Source organism: Euprymna scolopes, chromosome 9, assembly GCF_053919585.1.
Source record: "Euprymna scolopes isolate OS-2025 chromosome 9, ASM5391958v1, whole genome shotgun sequence".
Lineage (NCBI taxonomy): Eukaryota > Metazoa > Mollusca > Cephalopoda > Sepiida > Sepiolidae > Euprymna > Euprymna scolopes.
This window is the reverse complement of record NC_136490.1, coordinates 154040139-154053581: the sequence shown is the minus strand read 5'-3', so window position 1 is coordinate 154053581 and position 13443 is coordinate 154040139. Positions and strand designations below refer to the sequence as shown.

General features: G+C 31.4%; 1 protein-coding gene across 2 annotated transcripts in view; it reads right to left on the bottom strand.

Annotated features, from left to right (window-relative positions):
* The window catches only part of LOC145284942 (allatostatin-A receptor-like), a 514882-nt gene extending 509634 nt beyond the window's left edge, over positions 1-5248 (bottom strand). The window contains exon 1 of one of the 2 annotated variants that reach the window (XM_080134040.1): positions 5076-5248. The gene's annotated coding sequence lies outside the window, so the exon portion shown is untranslated. Of the gene's footprint in view, positions 1-5071 lie in introns of both variants that reach the window. The other variant, XM_080134039.1, reaches the window with a different exon arrangement.
* Between the last annotated feature and the right edge of the window lie 8195 nt (positions 5249-13443).

The window sequence follows — 13443 nt, the reverse complement described above, 5'->3', positions numbered from 1 at the left end:
GTGTTTAATCTTTAACATGATTTTTCGATCATTTCTTTTCGATACGGTAGACATCCTGATACAAAAATATCTAAGAACACTCCACGATACATAAGGTACATTTGTGTAAAATTGCAAATAAAATCCATCTAACTGTTTTGGAGACCACAGGAAACGAACTCGCACGCACAAACACACACACACACACCCGTATACATGCACACACACACACACACGTACGTGCGCGCGCACACACACACACACAAACAAACAAACAATATCGAAAAAAATCTGAACTTTTAAAATATTGGAATCGGTTCGTAAAAAGTTAGGCCTAAGTTTCCAGTACAAAACGTAACCTTTTAACTGTTTTGTATTTTTCTGTGTTTGTATTAATGATGAAATAACAAATTATTTATTGATATTCAACTACTAGAAATACTAATATCTATAAATACACGGCAAGAAATGTATTTGTTTACGTCTGAGATAACATATGTGCATATTACATAAGTTTCTGCGGTAACCAAAAATAAATAAATAAGACAAAACTTATAACTAAATATTACAAGATTTTAAAAGAATCGGAATCGGTAATTGTACCGGAATCGGGAAAAATATTGGAATTGTTCAATCACTAACATATATATATATATATATATATATATATATATATATATATATATATATATATATATATATATATATATAAATATATATATATATATATATATATACGTGTGTATATATTTTTTATTAATCTAAACAAATTTGTATCGTTACGACACTGCACATGCTAATGTTAATGAAAAATGGTCGGTTAAAACCAGAAGTCCACATTAGGTGATTTAATAAATGATTGCTTTCCACGGAAAGAAACAATTCATTGCTCTTCTTTTATTCAGCGCTTTTAATAACCTCATTAAATTCATTTATTATGACTTTAAAATACTTCTCACCTGGAATATATATATATATATATATATATATATATATATATATATATATATATATATATATAATTCACTTTTCACATCAACATTATATATATATGTATATATATATATATATATATATATATATATATATATATCAATATATATATAAAATTTCCATTTTTGTTATCGCAACAATTCCATTCACAATCATAATATATATATATATATATATATGTATATATATATATATATATATATATATATATATATATATATATATATATATATATATATATATATATATATACTAGCATTTCAGCTCAGCGTTGCCCGGGTGTTTGGAGGTGTATGCTGAGCAAACAAAAAAATAAAAAACAAAACAAAAAAAATGGTCAATTTTTTTTAACTTTGACCCTTATTATAACCCCTTAACATTTATTGTTTTGGGTTCAAATCAAGTTATTAAATTAGGTCCATGTCCAACGAAGCGATATCTAAAATTTCAAGTGTTTAAACCCAAAATTGGCGGAGGAGTTCGGTAGAGTTCCCAAAGATCAAATCGTTGAACTTTGACTCCTTAACAGTCAAATGTCTGGCCAAATCTGGGTTCCCTGTATATCAAATTTCGAGTCTGTAGACTAAAAATTGACAGAATTATTTCGTAGGGAAAAGTACACAGACAGACACACAAACAGACACACAGACTCGTTCACTTTTATATATATATATATATATATATATATATATATATATATATATATATATATACTAGCAAAAGTAACCGTCGTTGACTGGGTTCAAAAACAGCCTACAGAAAATGGACTCTGATTTATGAAAGTATGATAGGTTATGAAAAGGAATGGTTGTAAATTTGGGTTAAATTTGGGGGTATCAAAACCAAAGGAAAATATGATGAAAGTAAAAATAAAATAGATAAACCCCATAATTTATTATACCATACCTGTTCACACTGAAACACTTATCACAATATTCTGTGGATCTATATTAAAATACTTTGTTAAACTTTGTGGCATATTTCCATTCTATGGAGGTTAGGTGCGAACGAACACCCAATAATCTTATTATACCATGTCTTTTCAAACTGAAACATAATTATCAAAGTATACTTACACAGATAGATATGAAAAGTCTTTATTAAATTTTGTGCCTAATTCCATTCTATGGAGGCCAGGCGCGAACGCAGACCCTACAATTTTATTATACCATCGCTATTTAAGTTAAAATATACTTATCAAAGTATTATTATGTACATCTATATCAAAAACACTTGTAAGCGTTTTTTTTTTTTAATTTTTTATTTCCATACTTTGTGGACTAGACGGGAACGCAGACCCCACAATTTTAATGAACCACCGTTCTGCCAGATCAAACATACCCAATCCCGTGTCTCGATACATCTTCTATCATTATATGTAATCAGTTTTTTAAAATAGTCAACCATATAGGAGCCTAATCGGTACCACACACACACACACACACACACACACACACACACACACACACACACACACACACACACGTTCAGCTTTATATCATATATATATATATATATATATACATATACATACATTTATTTATTTAATTAAAATTCATAGGAGATTGTTTTTAAATATTTTATATATACTTTTGATGGAAAATTTTAAAATTAAGATTCGTACATAAATTGAAAAATAAATAAATATATTATAAAATAAATAAATATGCAATAAATAAATAAATAAATATTTTAAATAAATAAATGAATATGAAAAAATGGAAAATCATGATTGTGGATTGTCTTTTCGTATAACGGGAATGTAAATTCATAGTATGCTCTGAAGATGATAATGCATCTTTATTGAGCTTATTCAAAACAATTCTGACGATTTTATAAACAAAATATATTTTCAAAAAGTATATATTTTTATATTCATACAATATGTGTGTGCGCGTGTGTGTGTGTGTGCGTGTATGCATCAGAGTGTGTGTGTGTACACATGATCGAAATAATTGTGTGTACGTATGCAATGAGTTGTACATATGAAACATGTTTACATAATAATTAATAGATGTCTTTTTCGTTTCCATACGGATTGTTTTGTTATTTACAATAGCCTTGCTAACAATGTTGTCTTTATTGGTTTTGTTTTCAACATCTCCGATTGTATTAATTAGTAAAGCAATGATTCCAGTCTCTGTTTAACATGCTCTGTTTGTTTCGATGCCATGCTTATAATATTTGTACAAATTATTTTAATAATAACTTACAAGAAGTTCTCGTACTAGTCATTAACAATGGCCGATAAATGGCAGAATCACTCGGTGTTACCTGGGATTTGAGGTACAATAAAGATTCATAGATTCCCGTTTTTTTTCATCGCAAATCATTTACATTTTACCAACAGACGTTTATTTATGAGTTTTCCCTGATAACGTGGGTGCACCGCATTTTTTTTTTTTTTTTTTGCATCCATTTTTATTTTTATTTTTTTACTGTTATTCTCATCTTCATAGTTGTTGTTGCTTCAACACGTTTCGGCCAACTCATCCTTCGGCCTTTTTCATGTGATTAACCGCGACGGGATAGGAATGCTGAGTCTTGTTATTGTATCCCTGGTAATTATTGCCTTCCATAATTGTCTCACAAATCAGAAGGCCAACTGATGAGCTTGCCGAAACGCAGTGAAACAACAACAGACATGAAGATAAGGATAACAATCTGAAAAATAAAAGAATGAATTCACAAATTATGAAATCTTCCAAAGGATTCCAAAAATAATTTAAAAAAAAAAACAAAATGATACTCCGTTTTTTATTGTTTTAAAATTTTATATACTTTTTATGTGTGCAACTCACCTGACGGATTATCATACCGCCGTTTACTAGTGATCTCTCTTTAATAATAGTTAGCCCCCCCCCCCGTATTTAAGTAAGCCTGTTCAATATTCCGTCATTGTTTGAGATTCAAACCAACAAAAGTTGCAATACATAATTTATTAGAATGTAGAATGACTCGTTTAAAGACCCGGCACACTTCCGTTTCTCCGTTTCTTCCCATCATTTTGTTATATTTGGGGATGGGGCATCCTACCGGATGCTAGACATTCACCCGTTGTCTCATACATTCTAACCGAGAGATCTTTTTCTACGATTCTAATAGTTCGTTTCAGTGCAATTGTTTGCATCTTTCTAACAACTTGGTTAACCGGATATATTTATGAGGTAGTCTTTTGCGTTCGGGCAAGGAACACTGATGGTATTTAGCAGAAATCAGGTGGCAATGTTCCTATTTACTTGTCTCCCCACGGGGACAGATTAAAATACAAGGTCGATATTTAATGTGAGGGAAATCCTACTTCTCAAAGCGGGCAGTTTGGATTTGGGCGAATTATGCCTCTGTCTCGAAGGATTTCTTCTCTAGCAATCGAGAAGCATAAGGTGACGTCTACTATCAAAACAGAAACTACACTCCTCGTTGTCAAAAGGCTCTACTAACTACAAGTACATTCGGATATTTGTATATGCGCGCGCGTGTGTGTGTGTGTGTGCGCGCGTGCGTGCGTGTTCACACTAAAAATAATATTATTTTGTTCTAGCTGGGGATGGCGCATCTTACCGTATGCCAGACATTCACCCGCTAACTTATGAGATCTTTTTAAGGTTTTAACCGTCCCTTAAAGTGCAATTGTTCATATCTCTCTTGGACTTTGTTCACCGAGTATATTTGCCAGGCATTTTTTTTTAATTTCTTGTTCATAAGTTCACTCGCTTTTATAATTACTGAATCCTCCCCAGTTTCCTGTTTCTTTTCATATCGTATATAAAAATTGTGCGTGTGTGTCTGAAATGAAATGCTATAATTGTTTCTTTTAAAGTGTTCTTTTTTTTTTTAATTGCTTTAAATTGTTTTACCAGCAAACGTCGACTGGTGGTAATTTCACGGGCGTACGTGACAACTTGCAACTTTTCAACTTTTACTAAACGCAGAAACGTTTTTTTTTTTTTCTTTACTTTGATTTCGAATCTTTCAAATTATTCAACTAAACTAGAAATATGTTTCACCTGTGAACACAAATAAAAAACCAACAAACATTAAGCCAATATTTTTCTTATCTTTAAAAGAGAAGAAACAAGTTTAGCTTGCTGTTACTTACTTACTGGGGTTAATTTCTTCTTGTCTGGTCGGTAAAATGTCCAAATTGGCATTTCCGTGAGCGAAGAATACGGCAAGAAGACTCGATCGTCCGATCTTCGGCGTGTCTTGTCATTCGCTCGGTAGCGCTGGATGATACCTATACAGGTACATCTCTCTCTCTCTCTCTCTCTCTCTCTCTCTCTCTCTCTCTCTCTCTCTCTCTCTCTCTCTCTCTCTCTCTCTACGCAAAACAAAAGACAGAATTAGTCAATTATCGAACAAATCACTCCAACTTACGCAGTCACTTTCGCCTTTAAATATATATATTTTTTTTATTTTATGTTTTTATACACTATATATATAGAGAGAGAGAGAAAAAAAAGTTATTTTCTCTTTTTTTTTTTTTTTTTTTTTTTTTTTTTGGCTACCATAAGAGTGCGTCCATGATGGTCAGGGTGCGTGCGCAAGCAATTCCATGTGAAAAACGTCCGTCTCGCTTTAAACGTACGAGAGCAAAAGCGAAAGAGTTCGGAAAAGTAGGAGAAATCCTTCAGCGCTAACGCGGGGAAACTACTGTCGCTCAACGTTTGAGACTACATTGGCTGCTGCTGTTAACGTTGCAACAAGCGCCAGCGTAACAACGATGGTCGGCTCCAACTGAGTATTGTATTTCTTATTCGTCGTCATAGCCTGTTTGTCTTTTTTTCTATAAATTATTTATCAGCTAATTAATCGGGAGTTTTTGTAGTTTTTCTAAGTTTATTTCATTATCTTCCCCCCCCCATTCTAATTATAATCTCTCTCTCTCTCTCTCTCTCTCTCTTCTTTAATCTTTTTTTTTTAGAACCCCGTTTCTTTGGGCAATATCCATTGTCTTTTCTTCTTTTTCTCTTCTGCTTCTTTTTTCCGTTTCTTCTCTGTTCCTTGTTTTCATCTGCTTTTCTTTTGATTTGTTTGCTTTTTTGTTGTTTAAGTACCGCCTACCGCATTGTATAGAAACAAGTTGATTTAACTTGTTGCAATGAAAGAAGTTATAGAACTCCCAAGCACCTACTCTCCCCTTTTCTCTCTATTTATATCGATCTATCTGTCTCTATCTATATCTTCCTATTATATATCCCTATCTATCTATTATCATTCTACCACTCCTTTTCTCTTTCTATTTCATTTCCAAAGTTATTCCTTCGGTCTTTAGCTATCTGTTCATCTCTCTTTAACTATTTTTGATAGCTCGCAATCTCTCTCTCTCTCTCTCTCTCTCTCTCTCTCTCTCTCTCTCTCTCTCTCTCTCTCTCTCTCTCTCAACATAAACATAGTAATGAGTCCACGCGAATCGATCAACGTTTAAACAGTTTTTTCCTAATCAGAGATTCGAGTGAATCTCTTGTATTGAGCACTTTTGAAGAAATTTTGGTAGTGATTCAAATTAACTTAATACCGGAACTTAATATACATACATACATACATATATACATACATATATGTATACATTTAAGGGTCATCACCACTTATATATATATTTAAATGTAATAACTACATATCGAGACCTGAAGACCACTCGAGGATAACAGTCACTGAGACAACAGCATAGGGATCGTTAGAAGAGGAAATTATATATATATATATATATATATATATATATATATATATATATATATATATAACAAATAAATAATAAAAGCCTATATTCCAAATTTGAAAATGTTGACCATCTTACACTTTATTCAATTAAGTACTTGTAATTGTAATATCTTGCAATTTGGAATATGGACTTTTGTTATTGTTTGTTATATGCTCTATAATTACATTGAGCTTCAAAAATTAAAGGATTAGTATAAATAAAACGTGAAATATAAAAAATATATTTCCACATACATATATATAAATATACATAAATACACTCATATATACATATATACACATATATGTTATTGTGTATATATATATATGCATATATATATATATATATATTAATGTTTTCTTCTGATGTCTCCCACTCTGTTTATATATTTCACGTTCTTTCTATCTTCATGCTATATATATATATATATATATATATATATATATATATATATATATATATATATATATCTTTTTTCTTACGTTTTCGACCTCTTTCCTCAATTATCAAGGATCGCAATTTAAGTTTCTCATACGCTCCCTCCTCCCATTTTAACAGTTCAATACTTTCTTTTTCGACTCACATTTTCTCATTTGTTTTCTTCCACTTTTTTATGATTTAATACTTTTGAACCTCTACTTTTATAATCCATTTCAAAACCCAACTTTCTTGTGTTATTCATAAGAGTTTTAACTTCCAAAGTTATGTGAATTCTCCTTATTTATTTTTAATTCGTAAGATGTAAATAGAGTCTCACATTACTATTCCTTATGTATGATAGCGTTCTAAATAGTTCTTATATGTATGCGTGTTTATATATATATATATATATATATATATATATATATATATATACATATGTGTACATACATACACATACATACATATATATATACATACATGCATATATATTAATGTATATACATTAATTTACGTGTTATATATATATATATATATATATATATATATATATATATATATATATATATACTAGCAATTCAGCCCGGCTTTGTTCGGCCCCTTTGTACTGTTCATAACTTGCCCTACCTTTGAATACACTTTATGTAAGATTTCAACTATTTAGACCCAAAATTGTCTGAGTAATTTCGTAGAGACTGCAGAGGTAATTTTTTTCATAAATTGGACGCCAATTTTGACCGCTTAACATTAATTATTTTGGTCTCAAATCAAAATATAAAGTTTTACTCGTGTCCAAGTTACCGCATTTAAAATGTCAAGTCTTTAGACCCAAAATTGGCGGAGAAATTTCGTAGAATCAGCAAAGGTCAACACTTTCAACTTTGACATTTTGACAGCCAAATTCTCGCCCCAAAACTGATTAAAATGCTTGCCGCCTGCCTGAATACCTGTTACGTGTGAATTTTAAATTTTAAATTAGATCAAAACTCCGGTGAGTAGTTTGCTAGACACTGCAAAGGTCAAATCTTTTGAACTTTGAACTCTCGGAAGCTTAAATTTTCGACCCTAAACCGATTAAAAAGCTTACCCTATCTCTTAATACCTTTTATGTAAAATTTCAAATGTTTAGACCAGAAATTGTCTGAGTAACTTTAAACTTTGTGCCCAATTATGACCCCTTAACATTTATTTTTTCGGACTCAAATCAACTTATTAAGTTAGATCCATGGCCAAGGAACCTATATCTAACATTTTACGTGTTTAGACCCAAAATTGTCGAATGAGTTTAGTAGAGTTCAAAACTTTGACCCTTTAACAGCCAAATTTCTGGCCGAAAATGGATTACAAAGATTTTCCCAAATCTCAGTACCCTTTATATCAAATTTCGAGTCTGTAGACTGAAAATTGACAGAGATATTGTGTAGGGAAATGTACACAGACAGACAGACACACACACACACACACACACACAGACAGACACTGTCACTTTTATATATATATATATATATATTTATATATGTATATACATATATCTATGTGTGTAGGTGTGTATGTGTTCATATACATGCATGTATGCATATGTCTATGTATGTATATATATTTATATTTATATATATATATATATATATATATATATATATATATATATATATATATATATATATGAATATGCATTTAAATATGTGTGTGTATCTGCATTACACACACAAGTCTGCATAATCTCTTTGCTCCTGGATATGACCTTAAACTATATCCGATGGTGAGGCCCCAGCTTGTGGGCTTTGGGGAATGTGGAGCCACCCTTTAATTACCATTGCTCCCAGGTCCACTCTGACCCAGAGTGGTAGTAACTGTTAGGGCCCCAGCTATGGATTAAATAGAAACTGACTTGAAAAAACATATATTCTATTAAAAAACTTTTTCTTCGAAATCGCTGCGTCAAATAACCAGAAAAGTGTGTATATGCCGTAAAACAAAACCAACCAAACCAACTATAATCTCTTACATGACACTCTGAAAAATAAACACGAATGAAAAAATATTTTGCTTACAAAATAGATGTTTTGTATTAAGTCTAAGTTTGAAACTACTTTCATTCATTCTAACAAAACATTATTGTATGTAGTTTTTAAAAACATGATATATGTATGTGTGTGCGTGGGTCTGTAGGTGCGTCTGTGTGTGTGTGCTTGTGCGTGTGTGCAGATAAAAATAAAACACACAGCTTTCACACTTTGCTATTAGTTTTACGGTGTCACGAATCATGAGACAGGGTTTTGTAGTTGGTATCAATCAAATACCGATTGTATATATATATATATATATATATATATATATATATATATATATATATATATATATATATACTAGCTGTACCCTGCCACGCTTTGCTGTTGCTCAATTTGGTGTAATGGAAAATTCTAATAAAAAGAGAAAATGCATGTTTCTTATATTCTTAGTAAAGCAATCCACTCCAAAAAGTAAAAAATGGGCGAAAATGAAAAAAAAAATGGTACTCTTGCAGAATTGGATCCTGATTCTCGGGATTACCGTCAATCATGGCTTGGGCTCGATCAACAATCAGTGGATAAAGCTGAACGTAGCAAAAATGTTGAAACGCTAAATGTTTTGTTTTTTTCTGTATACAAAAATGTGAGTTAGTAATTAATATTTGAGTGATGGGGGGGGGGGGGGGTTACTATACACAGATTCGAAAAAGTTGTCCAAAAACAAATAAATGAAAGCAAAGGTAAGGTAAGTTACGTTTCTACCAAACCGGATAATTGTTTAATGTGTTTATGTAATGTAAAATGTTTAATCCGCTAGAAAAACAGAAATGGTTGCAGACTCTGTTGAACACGTTAAGTTTGAGAAAGTAAGTTGAAAACTAAAAACTATACAATACAGTGTCAAAAACTCACCGAATATATGTTACCATGACATAGGCTGACATAATCGGTGGGTTTGTGACAGTATTTTGTATAGTTTTTTTAGTTTTAACTCACTTTCTCAAACTTAACGTAATCAACAGTGTCCGCCACCATTTGTATCTTTCAAATACACCGATAAACACTGTTTTTCGAGCCGACTAAACGTTACATTAAATGAAAAGGGTTTGTATTACTAAACACAGATACAAAGAAGTTGTCAAAAAATAAATATATAACAAATAAATGTTATCAAAGGAAAGAAACGTAAATGTTCTACCTTACTGGATAAGATTGTAGTGTTTTTATGTAATGTATAATGTTTAATCGGTTCATAAACATGCAGTATTTATCGGTATATTTCAAAAATACAAATGGTGGCAGACTATCGAACACGTTAAGTTTGGGGAAATTTTGGGAAAATTAGTTTAAACTAAAAAACTATACAAAATACTGTTAGGAACTCACTCAATATATGTTACTGTGACGTAGGCTGATATATAATCAGTGGTTTTAAACTTTTGCTCGATACAAGTGACGACTTTTAAGAGTCCCTTTTAGTGATTTCCTGGTTTGATGATATTTGCACAACTAAACGGCAAATCTGACCCCAAAATCCGGTATTATTTTACTTTAAGGCCCGTCTAATGTTCGTATATAACGAAATATTTTATTGTAGATTTCGGTTACTAAAAACGAATCTGCAAACCGTTTCCGTCGCAAAACGAAAGTTTTCATGATATGAAGAAATTACTTTTTCGAAAAGTGGATGATCATTTTTCAATGTAAATTTAACTTAGAATGAGCACTCTTTTCTGGCCACCTTAGTGAGGGGCATTTTTCTGTATGTTTCTTGGCTAAAAAGTTTTTTGTTTGATTTCTTTTGCATGGTAATAACCCTGAACTCTGGGACTATTTCCATTTCACAGCCGTAGCCTTCGTTTATGCTATGCGCGAGCATAAACGAAAGCTGTTTAGCCAATAAACATGGGAAAAAATCCCCCCCTCTCTCAGGTGGCTAGAAAGTGGGTGCTTATTTTAAGTTAAATTTACATCGAAAAGTGATCGCCTAATTTTCGAAAAAGTAATTTCTTAATATCATAAAAACTATTTTTTTTTTTGCGACGGAAACGGTTTGCAGATTCGTTTTTAGCACACCGAAATCTACAAAAAAATTTTTTTTGTTATATACGAACTTTATGGAAAATTTTATCAAAAATCCGGGAGAAAATAGTTTTCAATAAAAAGAGCAAATGAATTCGATAGAAAAAAATGGATGCTATTTTTAAAAAATTTTCTGTGTGTTTCTTGGCTAAAAAGTTTTTTGTTTGATTTCTTTTGCATGGTAATAAACCCTGAACTCTGGGACTATTTTCCATTTCACAAACGTAGCCTTTGTTTACGCTACACGCGAGCATAAACGAAGGCTGTTAAATATGCACTCGCGTACTAAACTGCCTTGTCAAAAAACCTTTAAACCAATAAACACGAAAATAAATGCCCCCCTTCCTCAGGTGGCCAGAGAGTGGGTGCCCATTTTAAGCTAAATTTACATGGAAAAGTGATCACCTACTTTTCGGAAAAGAAATTTCTTCATATCATGAAAACTATTTTTGGTACTCCTTTGGCGTTGAGTTCCATGACGACTTATTTAATGGTCGTCCCTTAGTCCCCCTCAGTCAAGGCTAACGCATGCGCACGTAATATTTTCGTTATTTATTTACTTACGTTGCCTTTGGCACTTTTACAAACATTACTTACGTTGGCTTAAATCTTTTCATAAATAATAAAAAAAAAGTAACTAAACCATTTATTGATAATTTGTCACGTGTACAAACATTTATCTATTTACGTTGGCTTAACTCTTTTCATGATTAAAAAAAGTTTTACTTCTTAAGAATAATAAAAGGAAAAAGTTACTAAACATTTATTAATAATTTCTCACGTACTTTTCATGAAGTATATAAAAAAAAGTAACTAAATCGTTTATTGATAATTTCTCACTTACATTTTTAATTTACATGAGTGGATAAGTCTGCTGGTCGCCATGGAACTCAACGGCCACCCAAAAAAGTATTTTGTTATATACGCACGTGAGAAAATGGAAAATTTTATCAAAATTCCGGGATGCTATTTTTTTTTTTTTTTTTTTTGGTAAATATGAAGAATTACTCCACCCTCGAAAATTCCTTTAAAATTACCACTCTTTAATATTTTCGGGGTCGCTGAAAACGAAAATAACGTTTAAAATTACGGTAAACGAGTAGTTTCCAAGGTATGAAGAAATGTTAATTCTAAAAAAGTGGAGGATCACTTTTCTATCATAATTTAACGTAAAATGATCACCCACGTTGTGGCCACGATTTTTTGGGAAGACTTTCTTTCCACCCTCGGAAAATCCTTTAAAATTCCAGTAAACACGTAGTTTACAAGATATGAAGAAATGCACCCACTGTATTTTTTTAGGGGGGAATTGCCGATTTGTTTTTCGTTCTTTTTTTGGAGGGGATATTCAATTATAGAATTTGTATAGTTTTTTAACGGGTGCTTATGCAATTTAACTGTTTTAACATAAGTAACGTGCCCACATTAACTGAACAGAAGAACTGTTTAATATTTTACAAAACTTTTGTTTACATTTGGTGTGAGGCGGTGGGAGGCGCCCCTCCAACCAAATTAACCAGGTAATTTTAAAGGATTTTCCAAGAGTAGAAAGAAAGACCCCCCCCCAAAAAAAAAAATCGTGGCCACAAATTGGGTGATCATTTTAGGTTAAATTATTATGGAAAAGTGATCCTCCACTTTTTTAAACTAACATTTCTTCATATCTTGGAACCTACTCGTTTGCCTTAATTATAAACGTTGTTTTCATTTTCAGCGATCCGGAAAACCTATAAGAGTGGTAATTTTAAAGGAATTTTCGAGGGTGGAGTAATTCTTCATATTTACCTTCTTTTTTTTTCCAATAACATAATGGAAAATTTTATCAAAATTCCGGGATGCTTCTTTTTTTTTTTTTTTTTTTTTCAATAACATAAGAAATTAAGAATTAGACAAATTTCTTTTAGGTAGGCTTCGCCCGGAAAGCTTTTAAGAATAAAAAATTAAGATAAACAAATGGTGCTAGTGCACTTACCGATCCGCGCTATTTTTTAAATCGCATTTCCAAGTTTAATTAAAGTTTTATGATATGTTTTTTATTCAATTGTAAGGTTAAAGTAAATATATATATATATATATATATATATATATATATATATATATATATATATATATATATATACATAATTTAAAAAATAGGGATTTTTTTACCCATCTATTAATTAGATAGTTAAATGTTGTAATTCGAAGTCGTCAACGTATGGTGCACGTGAAAGGCTCATTTCTATAGGAAATAAAATGGCGGGCAGTCTCGCAGTTACG